Source organism: Schistocerca nitens, chromosome 2 (assembly GCF_023898315.1).
Source record: "Schistocerca nitens isolate TAMUIC-IGC-003100 chromosome 2, iqSchNite1.1, whole genome shotgun sequence".
In the NCBI taxonomy this organism is placed as follows: domain Eukaryota; kingdom Metazoa; phylum Arthropoda; class Insecta; order Orthoptera; family Acrididae; genus Schistocerca; species Schistocerca nitens.
Window position 1 is genome coordinate 616,414,875 of NC_064615.1, and position 7,443 is coordinate 616,422,317.

Below are 7,443 nucleotides of genomic sequence, written 5' to 3' on the forward strand. Positions count from 1 at the left end.
TTGCTAGAGCCATGCGCCAAACACGATGGTCTTCTGTGTCGGTAGTGCCACGCGGTCGTCCACAGCCCGGTCTTCTTGCGACCGTACATTTTCGTGACCACCTCTGATATCTTCTCGTAGCCCTATGACGCGACTTCCTTCAAACTCAGTGAGGCGTTGATAATGGCGTCTTGTAATGTTATGTGTGCCTCACTGCTTTTTTTCTTTAACTAATTTGTGCATGATTTTATTCTGAGAAGCCCAGTAATGTATGTAAATACCGTAAATGTAAATGTGATTCAAAAAGTGAAGTGAAGCGCAGCTGGACAGCAACAAACTCTTTAGCGCGCAATCCCCACAACGACAGTATTAGAGAATCTTTGAGTATGGACTTAAAAAAAAAAGACAATTGATTGTATTAAGAAAAAAAGACTTTTACTCTGTATCTTGTGGAAAGAGGACGTGTTGCTTGGCCGTCGCTCAAAACGCATTGTTATATTTAATGAAAACTGATATTCTAGTGATAAAACCGAGTAAAGTATGAGTTAGAGTTGCCAAACATTTATGTGTTCATATTTTTTGGAAGTGAATGATAGAAATATCTTGTTTTTGGAAAAGGAGGTGAACTTCATTGTCGTTGCCGTGTATCAATCTTCAGAATTGAAATGTACAAAGTTCACTAAAATAGAGGAAAAGAAATGCATTCTCTATAGTTTTCATTCAATAAGTAACAACCTCTCATAATTTCTTAGTTACAATAATTGGATTATGTTCTTGTACAATAGTATGGTGCTGAACTCCACTGACCAATTTTGATGTGCAGGACGTGTAGTCTGAAGGAAGTTTGAGTGTCAAGCTATCTCCTTTTCTCACGAAAAGCAGATTGCTGCATGATCTCATTTACAACAGTGGTCCATTAGGTATGAAAGCTACGAAAACTTGGGCTCAAAGCTTTCCGCAATACGGCCAAGTAACTAAAAAAAAAAAAAAAAAAAAAAAAAAAAAAAAAAAAAAAAAAAGTTCAAATGGCTCTGGGCACTATGCGACTTAACTTCTAAGGTCATCAGTCGCCTAGAACTTAGAACTAATTAAACCTAACTAACCTAAGGACATCACACACATCCATGCCCGAGGCAGGATTCGAACCTGCGATCGTAGAGGTCGCTCGGTTCCAGACTGCAGCGCCTAGAACCGCACGGCCACTACGGCCGGCAGTAACTAACAGAGTCTTATCTTAAACCTTAAAATACAATAACTTCCTTCAAATTGCAATACGTCAACAATTGGTCCAGAAGCTGATCATTCAAGGAAGCAGCAACCAAAATTCAGTTACGAGTTACGACTTAAAGTAAAAGTCTCAATCAAAAATCAATCGCTCTCTCTCCAAACTCATATATAAGTATTGATAATATTATGTAGAAAAAGCCATTTTACAGTCTTTGTCACCTTAAAGGCATTCCTGACTAACATCAGCTCACCACGTCCAATCTCAAGAAATAACGCTCACGACTGTTACACACAGTGGCATTTCCTCACAGTGGCATTACTAGCACCACTCTTAAGCAAATGCCGCGCAATTTTAACAGGCGTCATTTTCAGACGTAGAAACACTTACCAACTTCCGTTTATGTCGCACAACTCATTTTTGGAGTTGCCATTTTTTCCGTCAGTGTAATTTGATTTCATTGGTACCTTTCTCCGGCAGTGTGTCATCAATCTGGGTACCACCTAAGCCTAGGTGAACGCCGGATTTCGCAAGTAAGGCGCCCGCCAGTGGTTCTAAACTTTCCGCGTCACGCCGAGCGCAGTACAGGCGAGGCTGCGAGATTCCGCGGCCTCGGCGGCTCCTGTCGTGTACGGCGCAGCTTGCAAGTACAGCACAGCACTTGTCGGCGCGGGGGGAGACGTGCAGCGGCAGGTGAGAGCGCCGTCCGGCAGATTTATGTGTGCGCACGGCACGCCGCGGCGCGCTTAATGAGAAGATAATTTACAGCCGCCGGGCAGATACATAATATAGCGGCCGTGTCGCACCCTCTCGCGGCAGTTATTACGTGAGATTAGGGTGGGCCGGCTCGGCTCAGTGCGGGGATAACACGCGCCGCGGCCTGCTGCGCGCCGCCCCTCGCCCCTACCTCGCTGCGCGGTAATTAAAGAGACACGCCGCCTAGAGACAGGCCCGGATTTATATTTATCTGCTGAGACAACGGCCACCTGAAAACACCTGTCGCCGTAGTAAGAGAGATTCCCAGAAAAGCTGAGGACTCGCCTGTGCTCAGCCATAATGCGCTCCTGGAGCACAGTAGTTTTTCGCCCTGCTGCTCTCTGTAAATGCGTGTACATACGCCACGCATCGCCATAGTTCACGCCACCCAACGACACGCTGTCGTCTGTATATTTTGTGATCTACAATATGTGATCCAAAGTATCCGAACACCCCCAAGAATATACTTTTTTCGTATTAGGTTCAAATGGCTCTGAGCACTATGGGACTTAACTTCTGAGGTCATCAGTCCACTAGAACTTAGAACTCCTTAAACCTAACTAACCTAAGGATATCACACACATCCATGCCCGAGGCAGGATTCGAACCTGCGACCGCAGTTGTCGCTCAGTTCCAGACTGTAGCGCCTAGAATCGCTCGGCCACCCCGGCCGGCTCGTATTAGGTGCATTGTGCTGCCACTTACTGCCATATCAGCGAACTCAGCAGTCAGTCGACATTGTGAGAGAGCAGAATGGGGCGCTCCGCGGAACTTACGCACTTCGAACGTGGTCAGGTGATTGGGTTGTCACTTGTGTCATAAGTCGGTACGCGAGATTTCCACACTCCGAAACATCCGTAGGTCTACTGTTTCCGATGTGATAGTGAAGTGGAAACGTGAAGGGACACGTACAACAAAAAAGCGTACGGGCCGACCTCGTCTGTTGACTGACTGAGACCGCCGACAGTTGAAGAAAAAATGGCTCTGAGCACTATGGGACTTAACTTTTGAGGTCATCAGTCCCCTAGAACTTAGAACTACTTAAACCTAACTAACCTAAGGACATCACACACATCCATGCCCGAGGCAGGATTCGAACCTGCGACCGTAGCGGTCGCGCGGTTCCAGACTGTATCGTCTAGAACCGCATGGCCACCCCGGCCGGCACAGTTGAAGAGAATCGCAATGTGTACTAGGTATACATCTATTCAGACCATCACACAGGAATTCCAAACTGCATCAGGATCCACTGCAAACACTATGACAGTTAGGCTGGAGGTGAGAAAACTTGGATTTCATGGTCGAGCGGCTGCTAATAAGTGAACATCACGCCAGTAAATGCCAAATGACGCCTCGCTTGATGCAAGGAGCGTAAACATTGGACGACTGAACAGTGAAAAAGCTTTGTGTGGAGTGACGAATCACGGTACACAATTTGGCGATCCGGTGGCATGCTGTGGGTATGGCGAATGCCCGGTGAACGTCATCTGCCAGCGTGTGTATCTCCAACAGTAAAATTCGGAGGCGGTGGTGTTACGGTGTGGTCGTATTTTTCATGGAGGGGGCTTGCACCCCTTGTTGTTTTGCGTTGCACTATCACAGCAGAGATAATTGATGTTTTAAGCACCTTCTTGCTTCCACTCTTGAAGAGCAATTCGGGGATGGCGATTGCATCTTTGAACACTATCGAGCACCTGTTCATAATGCACTGCCTGCGGTGGAGTAGTTACACGACAATAACATTTCTGTAATGGACTGGCCTGCACAGAGTCCTGGCTTGAATCCTATAGAACAACTTTGGAATGTTTTGGAACGCCGACTTCGTGTCAGGCCTCACCGACCGACATCGATACCTCTCCTCAGTGCAGCACTCCGTGAAGAATGGCCTGCCATTCCCCAAGAAGTCGTCTAGCACCTGATCGAACGGGTGCCTGCGAGAGTGGAAGCTGCTATCAAGGCTAAGGTTGGGCCAACATCACATTGAATTCCAGCATTACCGATGAAGGACTCCACGAACTTGTAAGTCATTTTCAGCCAGGTGTCCGGATACTTTTGATCACAGACTGTATATCATACTTCGTCACCGGCCACTGGCCGTTAAAGCTGCAACAGCAGGAATGATCGCTTATAACCGTAGGGGTCGCCCACTCCCAAGCTGGAAACACCTAATGTTTCGTCACGATGGAGGCAGAAAAGAACTGTAGCATCGTCTGACTCAATAAAACCAGATTAAGTGTTACTTCTTTTATTCCTGAGACTCCAGAGGCAGTCTCAGGGTTGCGTCGGCTCCGATCGCAGGCCGGTGACTCGCAGTGCGGCGGGTTGCCCACCCGTTTGTTCAGAAGGCACTTCCTGTCGACTGGTCTGCTACGGACGAGGCCGTGACAGAGGCGCGGGTGTGTTTTGCTCATATGCCTTCCTGGAGTGCTCTGTCCCTCTCAGGTCTCTGCCCGTGTTGTCCCACCATATGGATCGCAATGTCAGATGCTGTGATATATTGTTGAGTGTTGATTGTGGCCCGCCGGTTCAACAGGCCATCTGACAGTTCAGTAGGCCACCTGACCCGAACGATGCCGAGTTTCAGAGCAGTTGGTGCGCTGAACTGGAGCAGCAGCCTCTGTATTGGATGCTACTTCATAGTCATCGGTGGTCATCACGTCAGGCAGCAAGACTATCATGAATGCTGGAACAATCTCACACAAGATGTTACAATATAATAATCAGAGAACCGAATGCAGACGACATGAACGCAATCGATCCTACTGATCGACTGACTCTACGTTAGTGGGGAGAAGTATTTGTGGCACTGAGGAGCGGCTTTGCCGTGCGACGTTATTTGTAATGATCGAATCAGTGTCAAGTTGTCAAGGGGCTTTCGCTGTCTTGTATTGGCTTAATGAATTTGAATCAGTATCATAACAGCTTCGCAGGCGCCTCGTGTGCGTTGTTACAGCCTATCTAGTGCTTCTTACATAATCCTATGGGAGTAGTGGAGGCAAGTTAGTCTGCACTTGTCTGCACTGAGCTCGCTCGCACTCACACATGGAAGTTTTGATGTCACACTCTTGGCAACTGTGTCGAAATGTATACACCTGGCAGCTGGCTTGTGCTTGACCAGTGCCAGGCTGTAGGGACAAATATGTTCACTTTCCCGTTCTCTTACTATCCTTGTTCGTAACATAATAAAAGTTTACTTGTTGTGTATTTACAGTATACTATTAAGAACACATTATTAAATTTGCAGGTAATTTGAGGTACAGAAAGTGTGAAATTTAGTTCATCGAGCTGGGACTTCTGGCATCAATAATGGCTCTGACTGTTGAGGATCGTGTAGAATTGTGTTGGATACAGATGCGGGTATGTCATTTCAAGCTGCTTCAGTTACTTGCCAGAATTCAAAAGTTGTAAAAGCTGATGCATGGTGCCATGCCAGTCTCTCAGAAACACAAAGCCAGATGTTCTGACTATGTGAGAGATCTGGCAAACATATAATTGGGAGCAGCAGTGGAAAACGAGATCACGTCAGCAAGGGGCCATGCCGTCTTGTGTTTATGTCCATCGTAAAGTTGCACACAGAACTCGTCTGCTCCACTGTCAGTACAACTCTCTCTGCTGCCTTGACGAGGAAAGAAGATATAACAATGGTCGCCATGTTGCTTCAGACGTCCTCCCACTCTCCGCCCGGATACTTGTCTTTCTGCAAACAAGCCCATCTACTGAATCAATGCTTGTACATGGCTGTGCAATACTGCATGACGGGGGAACAATAAGTCCGTCCACATGGATGGTCTTCACATAGCGCTGCTGAGATCCCACATGGTATTCAGTATGGTCTTAGCGAACCCATCGGATCCATATTTGCATGACAATCACGGGGACCCAACTAGTAAGAGCAGCAGTGTCTTGGAGTGACAAACTGCCGCCTCAGTACGCCAAGTTCTGACACTTGCTGGTAGACGTTTCTACTTCTTACATGAGGCATAACACAATCTTCTCACTAACATCCATCATTCAAATGCGATTTATGAATGAGAAATCTGCTGATTAATCTTTCCTTATATCTTTCTGCTGACTTTGGGCGGCTGCACCGAAATGCTAATCACTTGCGTATCCAAGAATGTAGTACATTTCATGCTGATTTGTGATTAATGTGTTAAGCGATCATTTTCTCCAAAGCAGACCTGCAACTAATATAAAATGAGAACTGTTACAGAAGCATGCCTGCGTGCGTGCGTACTTAAGTGTGTGTGTGTGTGTGTGTGTGTGTGTGTGTGTGTGTGTGTGTATGTTGTTTGGAGCTTACAGGTGCTCAACGCAGAGGTTATCATCGCCGTAATACGTATTAAAATAAATGAACTGGATAAAATGACTAAAATTGTCGTTATGCAATGAGGAGGAAACCTATAAAGCGACACTCATTCACTCCATCCCTCCATGTTTCTATAACGGTTATGTTCACAGAATAGTAGGGTAACATCAGGGTAACATCACAAAAAACCACACACAAACATTGCAGAGGGACTTTCTCTTTCAATACAAATATTTTGGCACACATATCTGGAGCAGTATTTTGAACATAAGCAATTCACGTTATTGGTTTCTACGTAAACCATGACGCTCAGCCGGCCGGCAGGTTCGAATCCTGCCTCGGGCATGGATGTGTGTGATGTCCTTAGGTTAGTTAGGTTTAATTAGTTCTAAGTTCTAGGCGACTGATGACCTCAGAAGTTAAGTCGCATAGTGCTCAGAGTCATTTGAACCATTTGCACCATGACGCTCATGTAGATGTTTTGTATACTGATAAAACTATATTGTACAATAAGCTTTAAGAAATTTTTGCTTATATAGTAATAATGTGGGACACTTTTATTAAAAATGGTAATCTGAGAGACCATGAGATAAATGAACGTATAGGAAAAGAGGAAGGAAATAAAACACACACACACACACACACATACACAGAGTGAGAGAGAGAGAAATTTGTCATATTTCGATATATCTAAACTAGTTTATGGCCCACCGCTTCGCTCGCATAGGCTGTGCGGTCTGAACACGCCTTCCCATGGTGATAATTCCACAGAATCTTCCATCCCGTAACACATATTTCTTTATAGCTTATCGAGAAGTGAAATAGCAATTCTCATAGATTTATCTTTAAAATTTTATTATGTAACAAAATATTTTCTTAAAAGTTTTCATTCCCTCTTTCACCCCCTTGGGGGTTGAGTTGCCGAAAAAATTAAAAAACATATTTTTTTTTTATTTCCGACAGGATCCAGATATAAATTTTCATAGATTTAACTTTGAATGTGCTTTCATAATGAACTGATTTCACTAAACTTTCCATTTACTTATTGCCCTCCCTTAGTAGACTGAATTACCAAAAGCACTGAAACACGTGTTTTTTTCTTCTAACCGAGAAGTCAAATACCAGTTTTCCCAGAAGTTGCTCTAAAAATGCTTTAGCAGTTCTTGAATAATAA